This window comes from Jaculus jaculus, chromosome 1 (genome assembly GCF_020740685.1).
Source record: "Jaculus jaculus isolate mJacJac1 chromosome 1, mJacJac1.mat.Y.cur, whole genome shotgun sequence".
Classification (NCBI taxonomy): Eukaryota; Metazoa; Chordata; class Mammalia; order Rodentia; family Dipodidae; genus Jaculus; species Jaculus jaculus.
In genome coordinates this window covers 176,929,223-176,941,393 of record NC_059102.1, presented here as the reverse complement: position 1 = coordinate 176,941,393, position 12,171 = coordinate 176,929,223, and the positions used below count along the sequence as shown (strand labels likewise).

General features: G+C 43.3%; 1 pseudogene; it reads right to left on the bottom strand.

The window, feature by feature from the left end:
* Positions 1-3,589: 3,589 nt before the first annotated feature.
* The window catches only part of LOC123457727, a 33,920-nt pseudogene continuing 25,338 nt past the window's right edge, over positions 3,590-12,171 (bottom strand).

Genomic DNA, 12,171 nt, shown 5'->3' with positions numbered 1-12,171 from the left:
TGAGCAACTATCTCTATAGTGAAGCATTGAGCACTTACGGTAAACACCAATGTGGCAAACAGCTTCAAGTCGCTGACATAAACTTCCAGACCAGGCACAGTTATGGAGAAAGGGATATTTACAGTTATGGAGAAAGGGATATTAACTGAAGCTTACAAATCCAGAGGAAGTTCCATAATGGCACAAGAAGCTGGCCCTGCTTTTACAAGTCCAAGCAGAGAGAAGCCACAATCCAAAAGCTAAAAGCCACATAGCACAGCATACTTCAGGAACTCCAGCTAGGCACACTCTGTATATCTTTATATTGGAATTTCAAACCCACCACAACACCTTAAGATCCATCCAGTGACAACTCCTCCAGCCAAGTGGCTGCAGATCCAAACTACAAACTAATAAAACACTGAATACTGGGGGCCATCTATTCAAACTATCACAGCCCAGTAAGGGAATAACTGGGTCTGTTGGCAGGTCTATATTCACTCTTTTCAGGAATCTCCATATTGATCTCCATAGTGTTGTACAAGCTTACAATCCCACCAAGAGTGAATAAGGGTTCCTGCTTCTTCACATCCTTGCCAACATTTGTTGTTATTTGATTTTTTTTTTTTTTCAAGGTAGGGTCTCCCTCAGGCCCAGGCTGACCTGGAATTCACTATGTAGTCTCAGGCTGGCCTTGAACTCACTGTGATCCTCCTACCTCAGCCTCCCAAGTTCTGGGATTAAAGGTGTGTGCCACCACACCCAGCTTAGTCATTCAGTTTTTAATGATTTCCATCCTTACTGGAGTAAGGTGGAATCATATAGTTGTTGTAATTTGCATTTCCCTGATGGTTAGGGATGTTGAGCATTTTCTTAAGTGTGTGTGTCAGCCATTTGTGTTTCTTCCCTGAGAACTCCCTATTTAGTTCTCTACCCAAATTTTTGGAATGGTGTGTGTATTAGTCAGGGTTCTCTAGAGGAACAGAATTACTAGAATGAATTATTTTATAAAGGGAATTTATTGGATTAGCTTACAGTAGTCCAATAGCAGTTGCAGGCCTGAGAATCACCGAACCTGGTAGCTGCTCAGTCCACGTGGCCAGATGCCTCAGCAGTCCCGACCTGGCACTGCAGATGGTGCCGGAAAGCCTGGAGGCTTCCTGAGGAGCCGCTGGGTTTCGATCCACGTGGGTCTTCGGTTGATGTTGGTCTTTAGTCCGTACTGGTCTTCAATCCACACTAGAAGGTAGGGAGCAGCTCCGGCAGCCAAGTGGAAGGAAGGAAGGAAAAGGGAACTCTTCTACCCAGAGCTTCCTTATATCAAGTCCCTCTCTGAGTGGGGCCGCCCACTCTGGGGGAAGGGCTCACCCTGGGAGAAAGACCTCCTCCTTTAGTTGATCCTTCCTAGAAGCAGCCTGTGGATTACTAAACAGATCAAGTTGACAACACCTTAACTATCACAGCACCTTTCCAGCAGTGAAAAGTTAGACACAGCTCCATGCTCAACAGCAGGGTTGAATTCCTAAACTGGTGTGCATTAGCTGAAACTGTTCAAGGAGAAGAGCGTCAGTGGGATTGGCTGCAAACCCCAGAGGAAAACGAGGTTACACACCTCTCGGACCCTGGAGCCCTCCACCCAGCCCTGGTACTCTGTAGGCCTGTGCCCACAGGCAGAGGGTCAGAAGGATGAACATTGACTTCTGCACGAAGGAATGTATTTGAATTGAATTTGTTATTTTGCTGTAATAAATCTTTTTTGACTTTGTAACAGAAACTTTTAGAAATAGAAGGGATAGATTTCACTGTGTAGGTTATCAATAAATAAGAAAGATTGATATGATTTTCATTTCTTATGACCACAAAAGATAATATTCACATTTTAAAATTTTCAATGTCACCTAACGGTACGTGGGAAAGATCTAGAGGCTGCCCCTCAGCAGAGGGGATCACCAGCAGCCTCTCAGGTTTCCTCTTACTTTTTGTCTCTTATGGTCTCTGTGTCTTCCACAGATTATGAATCTGTTACTATGCTTGTTGAGATTACATGTGCTTGGAAATATAGAATCATAGCCACGTCCTAGTTACCCATCTGCGTTTCCCAAGTCCTTTTATTCTGCCACATCACTGCATGCAGATGCAGCACCCCTACTTTAACAGCCATGCCGAATTCTCTTTCATAGCTGTCCCACTGTTTATATGTCCATCTCCTAGGGCTGGCCATCAGTGTTGATCCCAGTTCTTTGCCACTTCAAATAGTGCTGTAGTGAAAACTTTGGGCATATATCTTGGGATGTACATGTAAGGTTTTCTGTTGGATAATTTTCTAGAATCAGAACTGCTAAGTCATAAGCGTACAAGTGCAGAATTTTAATAGACACTAACAAAACATTTTCCAAGACAGCAGTTAGTAACTCCCACTCCCACGAAGGGCCACTGTGACGCTTCTGCTTCCTCACCTCTTCACGTGGCATGGCAGGATGCTGGGTCCATGTCTATGGACAACCCCCCACTCCCAGCAGGCTGTGATGAAGGATCTTGAGCTCAAGACCAATCTGTGAAAGGAACTGTGGGAATATTTAGTATGGACCTTACAGACAACTTTGCTGAGAATACTGCTGTAGGATTTATTTCCTGCTAAATTCTTGACTTGTTAACTTACCCTGAAAGTTTATCTTAAGACCACGTGATCAACCAGCTTAAAGCAACGTAAGTAGGTCTCCTCTGCCTTGGTGTACATTTGGCCTGAGCCACCCAGATGACCAATATTGACAAGGCGTGTTTAGAGTGCTGACTGATCTGAAGCTGTGCTCTTTCTCCACTTCCACAGTGGCTTGGTTAGACTCTTGACCCAGAACAAGTGTGCATGAATGAGAATTGATGGCCATGGCATTGAAGATGACACAGTAACTAAAAAGTTACCCACAGCAATTCCACAGATCTGTTGAGAACTGCGGTGGGTTCAGTGTGATCACATTTGTGACCAGATGGTGCAGAATCTGGATCAACACAATCCAACAGGCCAGACCTCTAAACCCCTTTCTCCAATACATGTTTCAAGATTATTCAAAGTCAAAAGTTTCTTGCACTTTTCCCAGCAAATGATCAACTTGTTCATGCATTACTGATTTTTGGCTGTTTGATAAAAATACCAGAGAGGGTGCAAGGTGTCATGGCCCACACCTTCAATCCCAGCACTCCGGAAGAAGAGGTAGGAGGATTGCTATGAGTTTGAGGCCAGCCAGGGACTATTAAGTGTGTGCCAGGTCAGCCTGGGCTACAATAGACTGGACTCCCTTGCTAGATTCTTCCTTGTAAACACAAACATAATAAAAAATAAAAGAAGAAAAGAAAATTACCAATGTATGCCACATCAGCCTGGGCTAGAGTGAGACTCTACCTTCCAAAGACCAAAGACCAAAAAAACTCAAATAAAATAAAAAAGTAATGAGTGCCTGGCAGTGTAAGCTACAGCCACAGTGTATCAGAGCAGTGGCAACAGCAGATGCAGCAAGTTCACCCTTGGGCTTCATTGACTCCAAACACCATCTTTCCTTCTCTAAGGCTCTGCTGATAAAAGCAGCTAGCATACTCAGGGAAATGACAGCAAGGGTTAGTTTCTATAATCCCAAGACAGTGCTCCTAAATTGGGTGCTTTCTCGTTGTCCTGGGGTTTACCACCAGTCAAGATGCGATGACCAGAAAATTCAAGGAGGCTACCAATCTCTGACACCCAAACTATGGAATTACAGGTACAGAATAACACACTGACTGTTTTAACATGGCTTTTGGTCCTTCAGCTTGGGAGGCAAGGCCTCTATTGACTGCCTATCTCCCAACTCCAGCCTATATTTCTCATGAAATGCATGTCTTTGGTAATTATCCCCTTGAAAAACATGTGACATGTGAGAGTTCTTTGTACCACAGGGATAGCCACACTTTCTCTAACCGATACATTGTAAAGAATTCATTTCCATTTAGTTTCTTTTAGTATCACATTATTTTGTAATTATTTTGGCCTCGGGGAAGTGCCACTTTCTGAGATTACCAATTCTTATACCATACTTAAGTGTTCTTAATGTAAACAGAATGAAAATATTTACTGAATTTATTCTGTTTTTTACCCTATAATAATCTTTGACCAAAACATTATTTAAAGCTGGGCATGGTGGTGTAGGCCTTTAATCCCAGCACTTGGGGGTCAGAGGTGAGAGGATCACCATGAATTGGAGGATAACCTCAGACAAGGTAGCAAATTCTAGGCTAGGGTGAGACCCTACCTTGAAAAACAAAACAAAACAAATCAAAAAAGCCCAACAAAAATATCCCATAAATTTAAATGAAAACAAATAAAAACCAATTGGTTCACTTATGAGAGTAACTGTTTCTTCTGGTTGAGGGACAACGAATACTTCATTGTCCCCCATATTACCAGTTATTTCCCTCAGGGAGCAGAGCAAGAGGTTCTGGCACCACTTATGTGCAACTTGGATGTCGTCAATTGTGATCACTTCATCTAGCTGTAGCAGGAAATTCTCTGTGAAAGTGGCCAAGCTGGTGATGAAAAGGCAGCCATACTTCCTGAGGAATTCCTTCAGGAAACAGGGTAAGGACAAACTTCAGGAAGAAGAGCTCCCTGGCCAGGCTGGCTGAAAGGACAGGGTTGTATCTGCAGAGAACTCACTGGAGAGCCACCCTCAAAGTAACCATTGTGACAAAAGTGTCAGCCAGATTCTGATCCTCAGAGTCCAGAGTCTCACTCAGAAGCTATCTCAGCACAGACTCAAGAAAGTCCTGAGAAAACGCCATGGAGGGTCTTTAACACAGCTCTGAGTCCTTCCTTGCAAGTATAAGGACCTGAGTGTGAAGACCCAGTACCTACACAAAAATGCCTAGAGTGGTGCCCTGTGCCTGCAGTCCCAGGGCGGGGGAAGGGGAGACAGGCTGATCCCTGGGACTTGTTCATCAGCCAGCTTCCTGGTGAGATTCGAGAAAGACCCTATGATTTCAAGGGAGGTGGTAGGACTCCCAGGAATAACCCCACGGTTGTCCTCTGTCCTTCACATGTATGGATATACATGTGCACCTGCACCCAACAGCTGTGCTCATGTGTTCATAAAAGGAGAGAAATGGACAAGGGACATACAGCCAGTTTACCACTGAGAAATGAGAAATCTAAAATATGTTTACTTGATGTCAAGGTTTTAACCAGTAGAGAAAATGAGTCTTGTGGCTAAGGCCTCACTCATTAACAGCTCACTGATGCTGATTTGTTATGGTTTAAGGGTTATAAAAATTCTCAATAAAATACATATGTTCCTCGGTCAAGGTTTTAACCCCTGTCCTATAACAACAGTTAGGATGTGTTCTCATGAAATGGAGTACAGATAGGATGACTGGACCCCTGAAGGTACAAAGGCAGGGCGGTTTACACTTGCTAGAATACAAAAATTATCTCACTTCTTATCTCTTGCCTAGTTACTTAGACCTGTTTTTCCACAAACAACCAGGACCCCTCCTGGAAGGCAGGGCTTTCATAGGATTTAAAGATTGTGGCTGGTCAAGTTCAGCCCCCTAGAACTTGGTGTCAGGGCTAATCTCTTCTTGAGACAGCCCCTAGCCCTAACCAACCAGCTGTCCCTCTGGCTCACCTGAGCTGGACAACAGCCCACCACTAGAGAGTTATAAGTACCTTGCCAAGGGGAGGGCATGCTCTCTGTCCACTTGGGAACTTCCAGCTGGGGGTGAGATTTTTCCTCAGATGGGCCTGGGCTGGCTTGAACTAGGCCCAGCTGGTTGAGCCAAAGAGCACCCTAGCCCTTATTCTCCACATGGGTTCTTTATCCCTTCCGACTCCCCACATACCAGGAGCTCCTTGAACTTTCTTTCCTCTCTTTTCTTTCCACATTTTTTTTTCCCCAGACCCTCAATGTAGGATTTCTAGCCATGTAGGTGTCTTTTATTGACTCTATACTTCCCTCAATAAATATAAAAATTTAAAACTTGTAATTTAGACTTCCAGCCACCTGCCTGGAGGCGGCGACACTGGGCTGATCCTATGGTCCAGCTCTAAGGTATATGGGTAGATTTGGAATTCCAGTCTAAAGACAGGCCATGTGTCCGAGCTTTGCCTGGAGCTCCTGAATTATGCTTGCTTGTACTGGTATGTTGGTGGTGGCATCTCTCTCTGTCTGCCTGGTCCAGTAAAAGGGGACCACCTTCTTCTGTCATTATGTAATTTCCCCTGGATCTGTAAGCATAAAATAAATTTCCTTCCTCCGTTAACTGTGCTGGTTTGAAAGTTCATCCTGGAAACGGAAGCTGACTGCTACAGAATAGGTTCTGAGGAGTGAGAGTTGCTGAAATGAATCTAGATGGATTTTGTTCTTTTCGAACTTCTTTGCTGGAGGAATGAGAAACTTGTTACTTGCAACTGAAGATGTCTTCTGGAGTGGTAAGCAAGGTTTTATGGACTATTCTGATGAGAATTTGAAAATGCTAAGTGCAGAAAGAACTATACTTGGAGGTTTGGCTTATTAACTTTCTAAAGGGAAGGAAATATTGCAGAAAACCTTGTTGAAACTCAGCTACTAAAATCAGGGTTGGCTGTGTTCTGCTGCCAAGCCCCAGAGAGTTTGACCAAGGTGAAGTGTGTCATGGACTGATACACTTGGCTAAAGATATGGGACTGAGAGATACAAGATTTAAAGTTGGATAAACTCAAGCAAATTTAAAATCACTGGCACAGAGAGCTGCTATTGTCAAAAACATTAGCAATATAAAGTAAGATGCCCAGCTCCTTTACATTAAAACAACAGAACGAATGCCTGAGATGATCCCACCCCAGAAACACTGAATGGTAAGAATGCAAACTCTTTTGAAAGGAGATATTTGTAAGGAATAAACCTGCTCTAAAAATCACTGATTTATTTTGTCTCTGAATTAAGAAAATGGCTATGTCCTGCACACCTGGTTATTGGTTTTGGAAGCATGAGAAATACATGGAAGGGTGAAGTGTACATGGTTCCAGTAGCTGTGAGACAGGTCATGATGACCCTGACAGGATGGGAAAGCCACTGGAAGATGGGCTGTAGTTTGCATGGATACCTGAAGCTGTTTTGGATCTATCAGGACTGTGAAAGGGCTACCATGGAGACTGTTGGTTAGGGATGGAAGTTTTCTCTGGCTAGTCAGCCCAGCTAGAAGAGTGGAACTGGTATATCTGGACACATCTGACTGATCACTGGGTATATCAAACTTGAGCTACAGAAGTTTGATGTTTGCTTGGTGGCTCTTGAGTTTGCATTGTTCCAGTCTCTCCTTGCTATGCCTTACAGCAGTTGAAAATGTTTAATGTTGACTCTGTGCCTTTATATGATGAAAATATATAATTTGTTTTGATTTCATAAGACTCACAGCTAAGAGACTATTGTAAATCATAGATGAGACTTATGACATTAGAACTATTTTAAGTCGGTAAAGTCTATGGGGGCCTTTGAATTTAGACTAAACACAATTTAAAATGTGGACGGTAATGAATCTACTGGGGGCTGGGGTGGAATATGGTACATTGAATGCATGTCCTCCAATATATTCAGGAATTTATTAAAGCTTGTAATTTAGATCTCTAGCCACCTGGTTGGGGGAGGTGTCACTGTGCTGATCCTAGGGTCTAGCCCTCAGGTGTGGGGGTGAATTTGGAATTCCAGTCTAAAGACATACAAAGTGCCTAGGCTTTGCCTGGGGATCCTTAAATGTGCTTATTTGTGGTGCTGGTGGTGGCTTTTCTCTGTCTGCTTGGTCCTGTAAGAGGGGGCCAACTTCTTCTGTCATTATGGAATTTCCCCTGGATCTGTAAGCTTCAAATAAATTTCCTTCCCCATATAACTGTACCTGGTTTGGAAGTGCATTCCAGCAACTGAAGCTGACTGCTGCATACTCCATAAGTACCATGTCACCTATCAAGTCCTCTTGCTTTGTGCCTGCTTTGTCCCAGGAACCACTTAAGGGGCCCCTTTGCATTTCTGGTGGCCATCAAGAAGGAAGGACATTTTGTTAGATGGTGGTACAGTCCTCTAAATGTGGAGTGTGGATGCAAAGGCAGAAGTGACTCTATGCTCCTCCTTATATAACCTGAGTGTGCCCTCCAGCTCCTCCTGCCTTTTCTCCTCCACTATGCGCAGTGACTTCATTTGTTGAGAATATCTGGGGTGTCCAAGATTTGGATGGAGCTTCTGGAAATTCTCAGTCTTCAATCAAATCAGAATTCAAGAGTGATTTAGATCCAGATTTGAGACCACTACCAATGTCCTCTTTCAACTAAGGACATACACAATCAGATGTGTCCTGTAATTGGAGTGTGTGAGGGGACATAGTGGGCAGAGGGCTGAGTGGCAGACAGGAAAATGAGACCCGGGAATGTGGCCCTCTTGTGTTCACAGAGAGGGTGAGCTGAGCATCTGCTCCAGCAATCAGTACTTCTTTCCACCATAATCTGTTCCTGAGCTGGGTGTGGGGGATCATCCCTGTCATCCAAGCACTCCCAACTCAAAAGGCAGAGGTAGGAGGATGGAGCTCAGTTTGAGGCCTCACAGAAAGAGTAAAAACCAGGTCACCCTGAGCTAGCTTGATATCCTATCTCAAAGAAACATCTATACCAATTATGTCCCATGGCTCCAAAAACCACTGTGTACAACCATTACTGGTTGTAGTGACTATGACCCCACCAGACCCAGCAGGCCTTTACATAAGATACAACAAGGGGTTTGCTGAGTAAGTCTTGGCTTGGTTATTAATTCACCAATCCCTCTTGTCTCTCAGCCCCCATGCAATAATCTCTAGCCTGCCTTCTCTACTTCCCTTGAATTTAGCCCCACCCATCACCTTCCTCCTCCTTCAATGCACCTTCTTTTTCTCTAGCTGCTTCTGTTGCTGCTCAAAGGGTTGCTGGGTCTCATTCATGGAGGCACAGAACTTCTTCCAGTGCTGCTCCTTGAAATTCTCCATCACCAGCCAACACACCTGAGGCAGAAGTTCCTCAAATCTCCTCAACTGGGCTCATAATTCTGTAGAGGATCAGGAAAGGGACAGAATGGAGCCAACATGCTGAGATGGTATCTGCAACAAGGGCCAGAGCTGTTTCCGAAAGAAAATGTCTTGGAATCCAATTTTGCAATAGCTATTTCATTAAAGGGAGTCCTGCAGTCAAACACATGGACAATGCTTATTATGCGAGTTCAGAGGGAGCCTCCTGTATACTTGCTGACTTTCCAGCTCATAAAGAACTGGGGCAAGTTCTTATCCAATACCCCTTCAACCATTACTGTTGATTTTAGCCTCCTCCCTTCCTTTCAAAACCTCCAATCAACCATGGGCTTGACTTAGTCTTTCACACCCCTCTCTCTACTTGTCTCTTGTATTTACATCTCTTTAAATTTCTAGATATTTTCTTGGACGCTATTTTCATTTTCACTACTTCTACCACTGGCTTTGTATAACCTGACTACAAATTCATTCATCATTTTGAAATTTCTATTCTTAATTTTTCTATTTTACCAATTCTACTTGTTAGTTTATTGTATCTAATGGGTTATTTTCATAGTCTCTTGCTCCTTACTTGTTTCAAATTTTCTCTTTGATTTAATGATAAGTATATTATTCTATGCCTAATAGTTCTTAGTCTGTGGCCCAGGCTGGACTTGGATTCAGAATCCGGTTCAGTCTCTTGAGTGTTGGAATTACAGGTGTGTGCCAGGATGTACAAACCTTGGGTCAGAAATTCCTCTACATCCAGAGTCTTTGCTGTTCTCATCCTGCATCTCTTACCCTAGGTGTATGCTTTCTTGTGTCTATGTGGGTTCTGTTAACTCTTCATCAATGTGATGGCTTACTCTGGGAATTTTATTTGTGAGAACAGCTTGAAGATAAATATTCCAGAGAGGATTTAGAGTCTTTGTATTAAGCAAGTTCTGGACACCATAAACTCAAGATAGTTTTTTTTTAATTAATTAATTTATTTATTTGAGAACGACAGACATAGAGAGAAAGACAGATAGAGGGACAGAGAGAGAATGGGCACGCCAGGGCTTCCAGCCTCTGCAAACGAACTCCAGACACGTGCGCCCCCTTGTGCATCTGGCTAACGTGGGACCTGGGAAACGGAGCCTCAAACCGGGGTCCTTAGGCTTCACAGGCAAGCGCTTAACCACTAAGCCATCTCTCCAGCCCATCAAGATAGTTTTAATATATATTTATATTTTATATATATATATATTTTATATATACATATACATATATTTTATATCTGGAGTATATATTTTATATCTTTTTTTGAGACAGGTTCTCATATAGGTCATGCTGGCTTTAATTTCATTCTACAGTCAAGGATGACTTTAAATTTCTGTTCTTTCTGCTTGCAAGTTCCAAGTGTTTCCATTATAGCTGTGTTATACTGAGCACAGTTTATTTGGGGATGAGCATAGAATCCAAGATTATTATTATTTTTTTGCATGCTTGGCTAATACTTTACCAAGTAAGCTACATTGCCTACCACTCTATTTGAAAAACAATTATTTATTTATTTGAGAGAGAAAGGGAAAGAGGCAGGTAGAGAGAGAGAGAGATAATGAGTATGCCAGGCATCCAGCCACTACAAGTGAACTTCAGATGTATGTGGTATCTTATGAATCTAGCTTATGTGAATCCTGGGGAATCGAACCTGGGTCCTTTGGCTTTGCCGGCAAGTACCTTAATCTCGGAGCCATCACTGCAGCCCCTAACCCACGATTTGAATTCTTTTGAATGATTCACAAAGCAAATGTGAATTCATGTGTAGGTAAGTATGACTTCTGGTTTAGAAACCACATGAAGATAACAGTGTTCTAGATTTTCACTGGATCTTTTTGGATGGCTTCATTCTCTTCAGTTAGTACCAAGGCTTCTGATCAGACAGTTTCCATCTACATAGAGGCTCTGTCTCTCATTGGCCTCACTCTGCAGTTAAGAGTCCTTTGTGCAGGCTAGAGGAATGGATTAGTGGTTAAACTGTGTTCCTGTGAACCCAAAGGACCAAGATTCAATTCTTCAGGACCCACATAAGCAAGATGTGCAAGGTGGCACATGCTTTTGCAGTTCATTTGCAGCAGCTGAAGGCCCCGACACACCCATTCTCTCTATCTGCCTCTCTCCATTCCCCTCTCTCTCTGTCTCTGTATCTTTCAAATAAATAAAATATTGAAGTTACTTTATAAAGAGTCCTTTGTGAGCCTACCTTTATGCAGAACTTCTAGTCTTGGGTTTCCTTGGCATGTGCCTTCTACTCCCAGGGCCCTGAAGACCATGAGTGAACACAGAGCATCAAGTTCACATGGGGGTAAATTGATTTAGGGCAGAAACCAGGGTCATGGCTAAATTTATCAGTTTCTACTTTCACTTTTTGGTCTTTGTGTGTCTCTTACTTTACAGAGAGCTCATCAGTGCATTTAAGAAATCTTATCCTGGGCTGGGGAGGTGGCTACGTGCATACAGTGTTTGCTGTGCTAGCATGAGGCCCGAGTGTGGATCCCCAGAGCTCATGTCCAGCCGGACTTGGCAGCATGAGCACCATAAACCCCAGTGCTCCTGTGTCAAGATGAGAGACAAGACAGGAGAACCCCAAGGAGCCCATGGGCCAGCTATCCTGACGCATGCAGCCACTGACGAGAAGGGAGCCTGCCTTCAGCAGAGTGGAAGTGAAGACTGACACCTGTGCTTCTCCTCTGCCCTCCACGAATGTACCATAGCACATGCACTCCACAGGTGCCCACACAGACATATACTGAAAAGAAAAGATTTTATCCTCAACATATTGTACTGAACATTTGCAGTATTTGGAGTGTGAAACTGGTGGGGATGAGGGCTGTCAAACTGAAGGAAATAAACTTCTCCAGTGAAAGAAGGTTTATGTGAATGTCAGAAAGGAAAACAATTGATGGGACTTCCCAACCCATCTGACCACAGGGACTTTATTGGGAACAGTCACAGATAATGGGATAGCTCTGGGCCTTGTGTGGAAAGCCTGCACCTGAGAAATGAAATCCTATTTGTAGCTTCTGTGTTATTCATTCTGTAATCACAGTGATGACACCTACAGCTAGTCATTGCCTGTACACAGTTACTCTATGTCTATAATTAATCCTCAAAGAACCCTTCCATGAT